General features: G+C 45.3%; 1 non-coding gene across 1 annotated transcript; it reads left to right on the top strand.

The window, feature by feature from the left end:
- The first annotated feature begins 13,012 nt into the window (after positions 1–13,012).
- TRNAW-CCA lies at positions 13,013–13,084 on the top strand. The gene has a single exon. It is a non-coding gene; the product is annotated as a tRNA-Trp (tRNA).
- Positions 13,085–16,670: the final 3,586 nt, after the last annotated feature.

Genomic DNA, 16,670 nt, shown 5'->3' with positions numbered 1-16,670 from the left:
TGGGAGTGGAAGGTCTTGCACGGGTTGAAAATACACAGCATTTCCACTCACAACCCACTGCCCAGAAGTGGCTGCACAACCTTCCAAAGGGGCTTCAAGAGAACAGCCTCACAGCCACTGATGGTGTCTGACAGGCTGGACCGCAGGCTGAGTGCTGGAGGCATGCGGTAGCAGCTACCGGTGGGGAAGCAACCTGCCAATCCAATGATTGTGTAATGGCAACAGTCTGCCAGGAGCTGGTGAAGGTATGGAGAAAGAGAAACCTCAGCATGCTGTTTGGTAATATCTAAACTTGAAGGGGCAATATATTGCTTTGTCTGCCTTTCCCTGATCCCTAGTGAGATGGTGCTGGTGGTGGTGCTTTGTTGGCTAGGTCATGTCCAACTTTGCCACCCCACGGACTGTAGCCCACCAGGCTCCTCTGTCCATGGGATTCTCCAGGCAAGAATCCTGGAGTGGGTTGCCATTCCCTTCTCTGGTTTTCAAAAGGATCTGGGTCCAATTTTTTAAAAATATGAGATAACACCTGAGCTCATGAGATTCATAGCCTCGGGAAAGTCAGTTCCAGGTGAATGACTAACTCAGTTGTCCTAACCCCCATTATCAGGGAGACTGTTTGTCTACCCGTGTGTAACACACCTTCCATATATGCAGGTTCCGTATCTGTGTGGTTCTGTCTCTGTGGTTGGGTCTCTGTGCTGCTGCACTACACAGCTTATTGTGATTCTTCTTCAGTAATTCTACTGAAATGGTTTACCATTGACAAAAATGTACAGAAAATTAGTCCTGGCAGATATTCTAAGACTACCCTTGGCTCTTTCATATGCATATTAAAATCAGCTCACCAATCCCTGTTGAGATTTTGATTAGAAAATCATGAAAATCATAGATGCATTTGAGGAAAATTGTCATGAATGATAACGTGGCCATCACTCAGTCTGGTAAGATCCCAATAATCTGATAATTAGTTTGAAAATATAATAGAAAATGTGCTGGACAATAATGTTTTGCCATTTATTCCCTTTTTTTGGAGAACAGTTCACATTCACAGTAACAAGAACTGTATAGTTTGCATAATCAATTAAAGCTATGAAGGAAGAAGAAAGAATTTTAAAGAGGTCAGGAGAATTGCCAAATACAAATTCAATATTTTAAAAATCAGTCAGATTTCTGTACATTAACCACGGAAGTGTCTCTAGTAGTGATGTTCCTCTCACCATTCTATTCAACTGTCTAAAAGAAATCCTAACCAGTGTGACTGCTGCTGCTGCTGCTAAGTCGCTTCAGTCGTGTCCAACTCTGTGTGACCTCATAGACGGCAGCCCACCAGGCTCCCCTGTCCCTGGGATTCTCCAGGCAAGAACACTGGAGTGGGTTGCCATTTCCTTCTCCAATGCATGAAAGTGAAAAGTGACAGTGAAGTCACTCAGTCATGTCTGACCCTTAGCGTCCCCATGGACTGCAGCCTACCAGGCTCCTCCATCCATGGGATTTTCCAGGCAAGAGTACTGGAGTGGTTTGCCATTGCCTTCTCCAACCAGTGTAAAATGAAATGAACAATGAAAATTGGGATCTTTATATTTTCTATGTAAGCCATAGGCTAGAGCTTAAAAGAAAGAAACATGGGAAGAAATAAAAGTTCCTTAGAGTTTCCCCATTCCATTTAAAGCACAATTTTTGCTTTAGGTTTTGGGAAGTTACATTTTATCAGGTTAGGGTAACTCTTTTCTATTCATAAGTCACTTAGATTATTTTCCATAACTAAATTACATATTTAACTTTTTTCTTTAAAAATCCTAATGTAGTGTATTAAATAAAATTTTCTTGTGTTAAATCTTCCTGGTATTCCTGGGATAAATCTCACTTCCTGATGATCTGTTTATATGTATATAGTGCTGTGTTTACAGATGTAAGAGTTTACACCATAGAATGGATAGGTCATTTTATTTCTCCATTTGATGCAAATTGTCTCTGAGACGAGAACAGTTGGTCCTTGCAGCGCTAAGCCATCTTGCCAGTCAAGACATCTTGGACATGCATCCGTAGCAGAGACGGAAATTGGGTTGGGGAGGGAAAGAGTGGAAAGGTTCACTACTGACTTGATTTCTGTGTACTTTTTCAGGTTTTCCATGCCTTATTAGGTCAGTTATGCTAATCCTTTCTGTTTCAATCCATATTGCTAGAAAAATGTAAACAGTTGTCATGTTCTTTTGATGTTTATATCCAAGTAGAATGATGCATCTTATTAGGGACACAGAAATCCATGTGCCATTGTGTACACAAACCACATTCCCCATTTATTGAATGATTTAACAGAGGTTGTAAAGTCAGTTACTTGAGGTGTGCATTAAAATTGTTCTAAAAAGAAGGTTTCTTTCAGTTCATGAATGGAGCCCATAAAATCTCTAAAAACAAGGTTTTCTTCATTCTAATTCTTTCCCAGAGAATTCCACGGACTGAGGAGCCTGGCGGGCTACATCCATAGGGTTGCACAGAGTCAGGCATGACTGAAGTGACTTAGCAACCATGCTTGAAGACATGCCTTTATATGGGTAAAGGACAGAAATGGTTCTTGTCAGGAAATGAAACTTCACCAAGTCATAGGGGACAGTCACTGGGCTTCTACAGTTCATGTCTTCAGACGTCTCTCAAGTCACTGGCCATTCATTTGTCACAGTCCCAGTGTCCAGGCTAGACAGGCAGTACTGTGGTTTGCCTCATCTAGAATGTATTTGGGTTATGCTCATCTTCCAGGGACCTAATGTGTGCATGCACGCTAAGTCAATTCAGTCCCGTCGACTCTGCAACTCTATGGACTGTAGCCCACCAGGCTCCTTTGTCCATGAGATCCTCCAGGCAAGAATGCTGCAGTGGGTTGCCATGCCCTCCTCCAGGGGAATCTTCTTGACCCAGGGCTCAAACTCGAGGCTCTTCTGTCTCCTGCGTTGGCAGGCAGGTTCCTTACCACGAGCACCACCTGGGAAGTCCCCAAAAGCCTATTATACAATAGAGTGGGCTGACAGCAACACCAAGCCTATACTTTTTGGAATAATCTGATAACAAACCTAAATTTGTAGTGGCTTCAATTCAGCAAAGATCTCTGTTGAAGTCTACTGCAGGTTGGGCAGCAATCCTGCTCATCTTGCCTTGGGTGCCATGTTTTAGATGTCAGAGTACAAAATAGAGAAGGGAGGGGTGGAGGAGGAGAGAGGGCTGGCTCTTAGTTGCTTCAGCTGGGAGGGGACATGGCATGCGGTCCTTTGGCCAGCATTAGTTCAACAGGTTCAATCAACTTGAAGTTGTTGTTGTTTGTTTAGCTCCTAAGTTGTGTCTGACTCTTTGCAACCCTATGGACTATAGCCTGCCAGGCTCTTCTGTCCATGGGATTCTCCAGGCAAGAATACTGGAGTGAGTTGTTTCCTTTTCCAACTGACTGCAAGGGAGGTTGGGAAATACAGGGGAGGGCATAGGATATTTGGTAAGCAACAACTTGCCAAAGTAACTGTATGACTTTGAGCAAGTAACTCAACCTCTCTGTGCCTCAGTGCAAATAGCATTCAGTTCAGTCCAGTTGCTCAGTCGTGTTGGACTCTTTGTGACCCCATGGACTGCAGCCCAGGCTTCCCTGTCCATCACCAACTCCCGGAGCCTACTCAAACTCATGTCCATCGAATTGGTGATGCCATCCAGCCATCTCATCATCTGTCATCCCCTTCTCCTCCTGCCTTCAATCTTTCCCAACATCAGTGTCTTTTCCAGTGAATCAGTTCTTTGCATCAGGTGGCCAGAGTATTGGAGTTTCAGCTTCAACATCAGTCCTTCCAATGAACACCCAGGACTGATCTCCTTTAGGATGGACTGGTTGGATCTCCTTGTAGTCCAAGAGACTCTCAAGAGTCTTCCCCAACACCACAGTTCAAAAGCATCAATTCTTCAGCACTCAGCATTCTTTATAGTCCAACTTACACATCCATACATGACTACTGGAAAAACCATAGCTTTGACTAGACAAACCGTTGTCAGCAAAGGCATATCACATCAGCCTCACTTTTATAACCAAAACTAACATATTTTTGTATCATGCAGGATTATTATGATAATTCAAGCACACAGCATGGTATCTCAAATATAAATAAGTGTTTAATTCAGTAAGTATTTACATACTAATGTATCAAACATCTTTTCTGGGGAAGACACATGTGATCTTGATATCACAGAGACTCTCATAGCAAGATCCTTGCCCTCACGTTGCATGTCAGACTTACAACTCAAACTCTGGTCCTTGGACCAGTAGCCATCTGCATCCCTTGACATTTTGTAAGGGCTCCAGATTCTCTGATACCGTCCCTGACCACCTGAATCTAAGCCTGCAAGTCCCTGGGTGATTTTTGCACACAACAGTCGGAGAAGTACTGATCTAGAACATTATCCCTTCATTTCTCCCTTCACCGGGCTTGTTCTTTGTTTCTCTTTTCAGGAACACCTGCTCTAAGTCTCTCATTGACCACACCCCCGTCGCGATGTTAGGGATTAGGCGTTGCCATGGCATCGCTAGTGCTCTTAGAAAATGGGAGAGAGGAAAGTGCCCAGGGTTCAGCGAGGCAGAGACACTCTCTGTGTTATCAGAGAAGGCAGCATATGCAGGGTTATAATTAATAGTAATATGAACTGAGAGTGGTGGAGAAGGAGGGGCCAGCAGGAAGGAAGACAGTAGGAAATTAAAGGAGAGCGTCCTTCAGCTGCACAAGCTGAGCCCTGTGTCACAGTGAAATGCAGGTTGCAAAGAACTGATCCGTGATGCTGTTGTGGGTCAACTGGTTAAGAGCTTCCTCAGGACCCATATGTTGATAGCAGACCACCTGGTCACCGTGCCATCATTTTATGGCTCGTTTACAGGGTAGCTGGAGAAGGAAATGGCAACTCACTCCAGTATCCTTGCAGTTTAGTTTGCTGTGCATACAGGTCACAAAGACTCTCACTGAAATCTCCTGTGAATCTCACGCAGTCTGTCTACTGGAGCCGATGCTGCTCTTCCAGGGACCATGCTTTGAAAGCCTCAAGTTTTTTCTTTTATGAGAACAGAGCAAGCAACGGCTGTGGGGTCAAGCTGTTGACAAGCATTTCAAGTCAAATATCCTTATTTATTCTGTGAACTGAGACAAAAAGCAGTCGTTTGCCCAATTTATCCCTTCGTTTTGCTGCAATTTATCACTTCGGACATAATAGATCCAACCAGATTCCTCGATTTTGACTCCAACACTAAAGGACAACTAGTTAATCTGATTGCAGAATAACCAACTCCCTGGGGTCTCCGCAGCTCAGACAAGACTGATTGAACTCACTCCTCCAAGTGCTGCCCTGCTTCCACTGTCATTCCTGAGGATTTTGGTCCTGGAGGCTCTTTATAAGGTAATCTGGAGCATGGATGTGTCTCACCTAGAGGTTTTGAGTAGTACTTTATAATGAACAGGGCTTCTCTGATAGCTTAATTGGTAAAGAATCCATCTGCAATGCAGGAGACCCTGGCTCAATTCCTGGGTCGGGAAGATCTGCTGGAAAGGGGATAGGGCTACCCACTCCAGTATTCTTGGGCTTCCCTTGTGGCTCAGCTGGTAAAGAATCTGCCTGCAGTGCAGGAGACCTGGGTTGGGAAGATCCCCTGGAGAAGGGAAAGGCTACTCACTCCAGTATTCTGGCCTGGAGAATTCCATGGACTGCATAATCCTTGGGGTTGCAAAGAGTCCGACACGACTGAGCGGCTTTCACTTTAACTTTATAATGAACTCTTAGGACCAGCACAGTATGGGTGGGCTGCTCCTGGAGATCCCCAAGTTCATCTCATGGTTTCAAAAGTCTCTAGGGGGTCTGGCAGGAGCTTCAGGGCCAAGCAAAAGGCAGTAGTGTCGCCAGCCTCCCCTCACCAGAAACACACACTCCAGCCAGAACCTGTCCTGCTTGTGTTGTTGTTGCTATTCTCAATTTGTCTTCAAACTTTTTTGAGGAACAAATGCATTTTGGCCCTTTGAAAAAACTAATTTAGCCTTTACCCTTTGTTTTAGAAATCATAAACCTGGCAAGTCCCTTCATTTCTTCCGGTCTCAATATCATACAAATCTCTGTCTTTGGAAGGGATGCATATTTAAAAGAAAATACAGTGATTCTTTCCAGTCTATTCATATTAGAAGACATCTCACTAAGAAATCATGACTATCTTTTGATCTCGTAACGGGGCTTATGGAATGTTGGTTCTCTGACCCGGGATTGAACCTGGGCCTTCAGAAGTGAAAGCGCTGAATCCTAACCACTGGACCATCAGAGAATTCCCGGAAATGATGATTTAGGACTCAGAGGTTTTGGAAATAAAATGAAAGACCATTGCTGGCAGTTATATTTGCTGGTAATTCACAACAGTGTTCCCTAAAACTGAAGTTATCTGTATGTTCAAATACAATTAAAACTGAGATCTGAAGGAAAGCTAAAAATCATAAAAAGCTTAAGCATAGTAGATATTCTAATGGGACCTTTATTTGAAGAGTAAAATATACTTTTTGCCTGTAAAATGTGGAGGGCGGACTAGACCATCAAGCACATGCTAGGTCACTCCAGTCGTGTCCAGCTCTTCACGACCCTATGGACCCTAGCCTACCAGGCTCCTCTGTCCATGGGATTTTTCAGGCAAGAATACTGGAGTGGGTTGCCATTGCCTTCTCTAGGGCTCCTTCCCGACCCAGGGATCGAACTCGCATCTCTTACGTCTCCTGCTTTGGCAGGCAGGTTCTTTACCACGAGTGCCACTGGGAAGCCCTAGATCATCACGACAGTGCTATTTATTGTGACTATTATCATCATGTCAAACCAGTTTCTCAGATGAGCTCTCTGCTGTGTCCCCCTGGGCTAGGCAGATGCCTGCCATGCACTGGCACAGCTGGGTAACTGCTGAGCACAGAGGAGGTGCTCCTCTGTAGGGAGGCAGGCACCGGTGAAAGAGACCCCAGGCTTGCTGATCCCTCTCCGGGCTACTCCTTGTCTGAAACTCACTCACTACACAAGTAAGTCATTCCTTTTCCAAAGGGGAAGAGTGCATGGGGAGGGGGCAGTTCTTACACAAAGAAGTGCTCAGACACTATGCCAGGTTTCCCATTGTACTGGAAATGTCCCATTTGCACCTCCACCTTTCTGCTTCCTGCCCAGAGGGCCTGAGCTCTCTGGGTGGAAATAGCTGGGCTTCCTTCCCCTCTGCCGTTTATTTGGGTTGCAGAATATAGAGATCAGCATATGTATCCCTCCAGTTCGCTCACTGCCACGTTCCCCTTTAGATGGACCTATGGTGGGCTTCCCCGGTGGTCCAGTGGTTAAGAATCCACCTTGCAATGCAGGGGACCCTGGTTCAATCCCTGGTCTGGAGAGATCCCGCACACCTCGAAACAACTAAGCCCCTGTGTTAGGGGAATCACACTGATTAAAACCGCCCACCCTGGCCAGGCATCATAGTAACCATTTGCATGAGTTGTTTTATGACAGGAGATCCTGATAAGGAATAGGGAACTAATAAGCCACCACCAACCGGAAGAGTTCGGGAAAGGTCGAAAGGAGACACCGGGTGTCTGTCCACTTCCCAGAATCCCTCTCGCTAACATCCATCTTGGCTGAGCGATGTGTGTGCCACCAGGAAAGACTCTGAATTAGAATGATTGGCCAAAGACCACCCGGAAACTAATTCCATCACCATAAAACCTGAGACTGCGAGCCACACAGCAAAGCAGTTCTCCTGGGTTCTCTTCCCCTACTGCTCTCCACCCAGGTGCCCTTTCCCAATAAAATCTCTTGTTTTGTCAGCAGATGTGTCTCCTTGGACAATTCATTTCCGAGTGTTAGACAAGAGCCCAGTTTCGGGCCCGGGAAGGGGTCCCCCTTCCTGCAACACCTGCACCACAACTACTGAGCCTGTGCTCCAGAGCCCGTGAGCTGCAACTACTGACGCCCACGTGCTCTAGAGCCTGTGCTCTGCAACAGGAGAAGCCCCTGCAAGGAGAAGCCGACCGAACCTGGAGAGCAGCGCCCCCTCACTGCAGCTGGAGAAAAGTCCAGGTGCAGCAACAAAGACCCGGCACAGCCACAAATAAATATTAAAAAAAAAAAAAAAAAACAGAGGTGTGCCTATGGATCTTTACCCAAAGCCACCGTCAGGGTCAGAAGTAGTTCTGTAGGGTGGAAGTTTACACACATTTTGAACCCTCCTTAAGAAAAGAATATGAAATTAGGTATAAAATGATTATCTTTTTAGAATAAGAGAAATTGCAACAACTTTCCAGTCTCAAACTTACGGATGATACAACTTTCAAAAACTCTAAATGTGGATGAAAAACATTGCCTGCCTTATCAGTAAACAAAGTGAAAGTCTTTGCGACCCCAGGGACTGTCACGCGAGTGTATGTTCCTCGATTCTTTGTCTCGTCACAACAAAGATTTGGAGTGACGGACATTAAAGCCCCCTCGGCTTGTCACAGCTCTCAGGTCTTGGATAGACTGTGTTATAGCTCTTAGACAAATCAGTGTTACAGCTCAGTGTTACAGCTCTATTTTATTTACAAGATAGCAGGAAAATCCATCTTCGAGGCATGAGGGCACGTTGATCTAAAGACACAAGGAGAAGAGCACCCCAGCATGTGGGAGAGAGAGAGCTGGCTCTGGCTCCTCTATTTATATGTTTATCTCTCCCTGGGCCTGTCCTATGTAAATTGGGCCAGCCAGGAATGTTGTTTTACCTGAGGTCCTCACTCCTGTTCTCGGACCTTCTTTTGTTTCATTTCCACCGGCTTTTCCCTTTCTTGTCTGTAACCACTGCCATTTTGGACTCCTTTTCCCTGTTCTACCTACCTAACAGGACGATGCAGTCCATGGAATTCTCGAGGCCTGAATGCTGGAGTGGGTAGCCTCTCCCTTCTCCAGGGTATCTTCCCAACCCAGGGAACAAACCCAGGTCTCCCACAATGCAGGTGGATTCTTTACCAGCTGAGCCACAAGGAAAGCCAAAAATAGTGGAGTGGGTAGCCTATCCCTTCTCCAGGGGATCTTCCCGACCAAGTAATTGAACCGGCGTCTTCTACATTACAGGCAGATTCTTTACCAACTGAGCCATGAGGGAAGCCCATAGCTATGAGGGAAGCCCAAAGGACATTGCAACCAACAAGCCTGCAGTCAGTGTGTATGTGTGTGCGCGTGCGTGTGCGCAAATGCACAGTCATGTCTGACTCTTTCCAAGCTCATGGACAGCAGCTCATCAAGCTCCTCAGTTCAGTTGAGTTACTCAGTCATGTCCGACTCTTTGCGACCCCATCAATCACAGCATTCCAGGCCCTCTTGTCCATCACCAACTCCCGGAGTTCACTCAAACTCATGTCCATGAGTCTGTGATGCCATCCAGCCATCTCATCCTCGGTCATCCCCTTCTCCTCCCGCCCCCAACCTCTCCCAGCATCAGAGTCTTTTCCAATGAGTCAACTCTTCTCATGAGGTGGCCAAAGTACTGGAGTTTCAGCATCAGCATCATTCCTCCCAAAGAAATCCCAGGGTTGATCTCCTTCAGAATGGACTGGTTGTATCTCCTTGCAGTCCAAGGGACTCTCAAGAGTCTTATCCAACATCACACTTCAAAAGCATCAATTCTTTAGTGCTCAGCTTTCTTCACAGTCCAACTCTCACATCCATACATGACCATTGGAAAAACCATAGCCTTAACTAGACAGATCTTTGTTGGCAAAATAATGTCTCTGCTTTTGAATATGTTATCTAGGTTGGTCATAACTTTCCTTCCAAGGAGAAAGCATCTTTTAATTTCATGGCTGCAATCATCATCTGCAGTGATTTTGGAGCCCCAAAAAAGAAAGTCTGACACTGTTTCCACTGTTTCCCCATCTATTTCCCATGAAGTGATGGGCCCAGATGCCATGATTTTGTTTTCTGAATGTTGAGCTTTAAGCCAACTTTTTCACTCTCTTCTTTCACTTTCACCAAGAGGCTTTTTAGTTCCTCTTCACTTTCTGCCATAAGGGTGGTGTCATCTGCATATCTGAGGTGATTGATATTTCTCCCAGCAATCTTGATTCCAGCTTGTGTTTCTTCCAGCCCAGCGTTTCTCATGATGTACTCTGCATAGACGTTAAAGAAGCAGGGTGACAATATACAGCCTTGACGTACTCCTTTTCCTATTTGGAACCAGTCTGTTGTTCCATGTCCAGTTCTAACTATTGCTTCCTGGCCTGCATACAGATTTCTCAAGAGGCAGGTCAGGTGGTCTGGTATTCCCATCTCTTGAAGAATTTTCCACAGTTTCTTGTGGAAACTGTCCACACAGTCAAAGGTTTTGGCATAGTCAATAAAGCAGAAATAGATGTTTTTCTGGAACTCTCTTGCCCTTTCGATGATCCAGCAGATGTTGGAAATTTGATCTCTGGTTCCTCTGCCTTTTCTAAAACCAGCTTGAACATCTGGAATTCACAGTTCATGTATTGCTGAAGCCTGGCTTGGAGAATTTTGAGCATTACTTTACTAACGTGTGAGATGAGTACAATTGTGCGATAGTTTGAGCATTCTTTTGTGTTGCCTTTCTTTGGAATTGGAATGAAAACTGACCCTTTCCAGTCCTGTGGCCACTGCTGAGTTTTTCAAATTTGCTGACATATTGAGTGCAGCACTTTCACAGCATCATCTTTCAGGATTTGAAATAGCTCAACTGGAATTCCATCACCTCCTCTAGCTTTGTTTGTAGTGATGCTTTCTAAGGCCCACTTGACTTCACATTCTAGGATGTCTGGCTCTAGATGAGTGATCATACCATCGTGATTATCTGGGTCATGAAGATCTTTTTTGTACAGTTCTTCTGTGTATTCTTGCCATCTCTTCTTAATATCTTCTGCTTCTGTTAGGTCCATACCACTTCTGTCCTTTATCGAGCCCATCTTTGCATGAAATATTCCCTTGGTATCTCTAATTTTCTTGAAGAGATCTCTAGTCTTTCCCTTTCTGTTCTTTTCCTCTGTTTCTTTTCATTGATCACTGAAGAAGGCTTTCTTATCTCTTCTTGCTATTCTTTGGAACTCTGCATTCAGATGCTTATATCTTTCCTTTTCTCCTTTGCTTTTTGCTTCTCTTTTCACAGCTATTTGTAAGGCCTCCCCAGATAGCCATTTTGCTTTTTTGCATTTCTTTTCCATGGGGATGGTCTTGATCCCTATCTCCTGTACAATGTTATGAACCTCCGTCCATAGTTCATCAGGCACTCTATCAGATCTAGTCCCTTAAATCTATTTCTCACTTCCACTTATAATCATAAGGGATTTGATTTAGGTCATACCTGAGTGGTCTAGTGGTTTTCCCTACTTCCTTCAATTTAAGTCTGAATTTGGCAATAAGGAATTCATGATCTGAGCCCCAGTCAGCTCCTAGTCTTATTTTTGTTGACCGTATAGAGCTTCTCCATCTTTGGCTGCAAAGAATACAATCAATCTGATTTTGGTGTTGCCCATCTGGTGATGTCCGTGTGTAGAGTCTTCTCTTGTGTTGTTGGAAGAGGGTGTTTGCTATGACCAGTGCATTCTCTTGGCAAAACTCTATTAGCCTTTGCCCTGCTTCATTCTGTATTCCAAGGCCAAATTTGCCTGTTACTCCAGGTGTTTCTTGACTTGCTACTTTTGCATTCCAGTCCCCTATAATCAAAAGGACATCTTTTTTGGGGTGTTAGTTCTAAAAGGTCTTGTAGGTCTTCATAGAACTGTTCAACTTCAGCTTCTTCAGCGTTACTGGTTGGGGCATAGACTTGGATTACTGTGATATTGAATGGTTTGCCTTGGAGATGAACAGAGATCATTCTGTCGTTTCTGAGATTGCGTCCAAGTACTGCATTTTGGACTCTCTTGTTGACCATGATGACTACTCCATTTCTTCTAAGGGATTCCTGCCCACAGTAGTAGATATAATGGTCATCTGAGTTAAATTCACCCATTCCAGTCCATTTTAGTTCTCTGATTCCTAGAATGTTGATGTTCACCCTTGCCATCTCCTGTTTGACCACTTCCAATTTGCCTTGATTCATGGACCTAACATTCCAGGTTCCTATGCAATATTGCTCTTTACAGCATCGGACCTTTCTTCTATCACCAGTCACATCCACAGCTGGGTATTGTTTTTACTTTGGTTCCATCCCTTCATTCTTTCTGGAGTTATTTCTCCACTGATCTCCAGTAGCACATTGGGCACCTACCGACCTGGGGAGTTCCTCTTTTGGTATCCTATCATTTTGCCTTTTCATGCTGTTCATGGGGGTCTCAAGGCAAGAATACTGAAGTGGTTTCCATTCCCTTCTCCAGGGGATCTTCCTGACCCAGGAATCGAATCCACATCTCTTGCATCTCCTGCATTGGCAGGCAGATTCTTTACTGGCTGAGCCACCAAGGAAGTAGTAACTGTAGCCACCCCCAACTGTGCCCCCTGAGGGGGTTCAGGATGGAGAAAAGCAGGGTGCTGGCCCTAGACAGTGAAGGTGCACATCTCAGGAATGATTTCAGTGAGCCCAGACTCCTGCCCTTTCATACACAGAAAGTGACAGATTCATTAACTTGAGATGTCTGGTTGTTCTTTAATTAGCAGGAGTCTTTTGATGTTCCGACTACCTGGTCTTTGTTGCATAAACTCCTGTGTATCCTGGCTCCTCCCTTACCTCTTCAGAGCAGTCCCTCAGAGCTATCTGAGAGGCCGTCTTCCTGTCTGAAGTCCTCAGTTTTGTCCACCAAGTAAATCATAATTCTCGACTTCTACACTGCTTTTTTTTTTCAGTCGACAATACGTACCTCCATAATACTTTTTGTAAGTTTTTATCTGCCTGCTCTTTATTATCATGAAGTTTCATTAACTTGGTAATGTTTTCAATTTAAAAAAGGAAAATAATTTGATCTTTCTTTAGCTATTTGAATACTGCATTATTAACATGCCAAACTTTTTTTAATGGGACTAGGCTTCCCTGGTGGCTCAGAGGTTAAAGCGTCTGCCTCCAATGCGGGAGACCCAGGTTCGATCCCTGGGTCGGGAAGATCCCCTGGAGAAGGAAATGGTAACCCACTCCAGTATTCTTGCCCGGAGAACCCCATGGACGGAGAAGCCTGGTAGGCTACAGTCCATGGAGTCGCAAAGAGTCAGACACGACTGAGTGACTTCACGTCACCTCACCTCACCTCAGAGTAAACTTTCCAGGCTTTCCAAGTGGCACAGTGGTAAAGAATCAACCTGCCAATGCAGGAGACTCAGGTTCAATCCCTGAATCAGGAAGATTGCCTGGAGTAGGAAATAGCATCCCAATCCAGCATTGTTGCCTGGAAAATTTCATGGATAGAGGAGCCTGGCAGGCTATACAGTCCTTGGTGTTGCAGAGTCGGACACAACTGAACACACACACACAGAGTAAATTAGGATTTCTTCCTGATAGGAGAATATTTCTGTTTAGACCAGGAGGTCAATGCACACTGAACTCTCGCTTATAACGTTACATGTCTGTGGGCTGGAAGAATTTCGACAGACTAGGTCTGACTTTGTACATTTCAAATTTCCTTCTCTCCACTACTCCCATGCTTCTGGTGGTGAGTATCCATCCACAAGACACATTTTTGTGGCAATTCAGCCCAAGGTCTTGCAATTTTCTGTCACAATACCTGGGTGAGTTATCACCGAAGTTGCTAGGAGTCCTCCTGGAGGCCATTTCTATATGGCAATGCTTATAACAACTGGAATTATTTATATTTTCCATTTTAAAAAGAAAGTAATTTGATCTTTCTTTAGCTGAATACTGCATTATTAACATGCCAAACTTTTTTTTTTTAAGTGGAAGCTGGCACATATGTATGCATTTCACAGATTAAAACATACATTAGACTCAACATCTTGAGATCCTGTGGACTGTAGCCTGCCAGCCAGACTCCTCCGTCCCTGGGATTCTTCAGGCAAGAATACTGGCATGCCATTTCCTTCTCCAGGGGATCTTCTCGACCCAGGGACTGAACCCAGGTCTCCTGCATTACAGGGAGATCCTTCACCATCTGAACCACCATCACTCCACAACATCTCCTTAGCTAGGTTTAAACTACTCCACCCAACAGGAAGGGAAAGGTGTTGAAGCCACAGTCCAAGTGGAAATGTACAGAGATCTTAGCCAACTGTGGTTTATATAGCTCACTTTCACAAAACCATATGACCACACAGAATACATTGCTAACCTCCCTCTCCAAGACCTTAGGAAGGGGCTCAGGTCTAAAAGTTCAAGTCTGTTGGAGGCCCTGCCTACAACTGGAGCTCCCTCTGAGTTCTGGTAGTGACCTTCTCCCTGCTCCTTTATTCAAGTCCCCTCAGTCATACTCATAACAATGCCATCTATTTCTTGCAAGGATCCATCTGAATGCACACTCCCAGCCCTGCTCAACAGTCAGAATGAGTCAACATTTATCAAGTCTCCAAAGACCCGGTCACTGCCGAGAATGTGATATGTATCAATACAACCCAAGAATGCACTGCACTGTCACGATTGAGCCTAGCCTGCCACTGAGGAGTTTCATGACTTTGAGGCTTAGACAGTTCAAACAACTTAACCAAGATCCTTGCAGGTAAAGTCAGCCTAATCCATTACACAACTCTGTGGACTTGTTTAATATTAAATAGGGGTAATTATGTAGAGCACTTAACACAAGTATTAGAGGGAAAAGTGAGTCTGCTCAGTCGCATCTGACTCTTTGCAACCCCATGGACTGCAGCCCACCAGGCTCCTCTGCCCATGAGATTCTCCAGGCAAGAATGCTGGAGTGGGTTGTCATTTCCTTCTTCAGGGGATCCTCCCAACCCAGAGATCAAAGCCAGGTCTCCAGCACTGCAGGCAGATTCTTCACTGACTGAGCCACTGGGGAAGCCCATATTAGAGATAGGTAAGCAAACAGATGCAAGGAAGGAGGCTAAGGAACAGCAACCAAAACCAGGAGAGAAATCATATTATGAACAGACAGACAAGAATAAGAGTATGGGAGGCTGTGAGAAATACCTCCAAGAGACCATGGTTGAACTCTCTAAATCCATGAACTGCTTCCATTTTCATTCATTCATTCACTTATTTATTGAAGACTACTTATTCCCAGCGGCTCAGTGGTAAAGAACCTGCCTGCCAACGCAAGAGACCTGGGTTCAATCCCTGGGTTGGGAAGATCCCCTGGAGAAGGAAATGGCAACCCACTTCAGTATTCTTGCCTGGAGAGTCCCATGAACAGGGGAGCCTAGTGGGCTACAGTGCATGGGGTCACAAAAGAGCTGGACACAACTTAGTGACTAAACAACAAGAGCAGCTGACTGAGTGCCCTCTAAGCCCCAAGTATCACTAAGCTGAGGATCCAGTGGTGAAGGAGACAGGAGAAATTCACATCCTCATGGTGCTCACATCCTGCTGGCGGGTATGGGCAATACAGGGATTGATTTGGTTATCTGCTCTTCCTTTCCTCCTAGAAGCTCTCCAGGGGAGTGTTACAGAGGGATCAGGGACGAGAGGGACTTCCCAGGTAGCTCAGTGGCAAAGAACCCACCTGCCAGGCAGGAGATGCAGGCTCGATCCCTGGGTTAGGAAGATCCCCTGGAGAAGGAAACAGCAACCCACTCTAATACTCTTGCCCAGGAAATCCCATGGACAGAGGGGCCTGGCGGGCTACGGTTCATGGGGTCGCAATGAGTCAGATGTGACTGAGCACATACACACAGGGACAAGAGAGTGAATTATTTTATATATGGTGTTCAGGGAAAGCCTCTCTGAGGAGGTGACATTTGAGCAGAGACCTGAGAAAAGAGCAAGCAAAAGCTGCACACAGATACCTGGAGCAAGACCACCATTCCCAACACAGGAAGAGCAAGGGCGAGACTCCCAAGGTTGCTTCTTTTACGTCCTGTGGCCACACAACGAATACATGTATAGGGAGGGTCATCTCCAGCCCACTTTATCCTTCTCCCTAGGCTCATCATTTGCTGCATTGTTCATAAGTTGCCTTTTTCATTGCCATATTTCATTCCTTCTTGGAGAAAGAGCACTGCACCAGGAGTCAGAAACCCAGGCATAGTCCTGACCTGATCAGTAGCTACACCCACAGGATGGCCACTCCCTCCATCGTTTCATGGGCACTTGGCAAAACTCCAGGAGCTACTCTTTGTTAGCTGTAAAATAGCAACGTCATGTGTTCAGAAGATTAGTGGCTTGTGAACTTCGTGGCCTGAGAGACTTAGCCGAGACCCTGTCTCCCTCCCTGGTACCATCACCTCTCTCTGAGAGACCCGGATCTGCTTCCTCCTCCACCGCCTCTGGTTCCAGACAAGGGACTAAGGAACTTGTGCCTGCCGGATTTTCCCTCTTGACAAGAAGGAAAAATCTCACCATGAAGGTAAACCTTACTTCAGACATCGGCTCTGTGATACCACACTCTGCAGAGTTCTGATGAACGTAGTTAGGCGAGCTAACTGTGGCTACAGGACCACACAGCTAAGGGTCCACCTGGAGGTTTTCACTTTAAACCTCTGTGCCGTGTTAATTGGATGAGTCGCTGTCATTACTTGGGCTTACTAGTGAGACTACTTCTGTGCCTACAGGGACACAAATGAGGCAA

The sequence above is a fragment of the Oryx dammah genome, unplaced genomic scaffold, assembly GCF_014754425.2.
Source record: "Oryx dammah isolate SB20612 unplaced genomic scaffold, SCBI_Odam_1.1 HiC_scaffold_3, whole genome shotgun sequence".
Classification (NCBI taxonomy): domain Eukaryota; kingdom Metazoa; phylum Chordata; class Mammalia; order Artiodactyla; family Bovidae; genus Oryx; species Oryx dammah.
The sequence above is the reverse complement of the archived record's forward strand: the minus strand, read 5'-3'. Positions and strand labels throughout refer to the sequence as shown.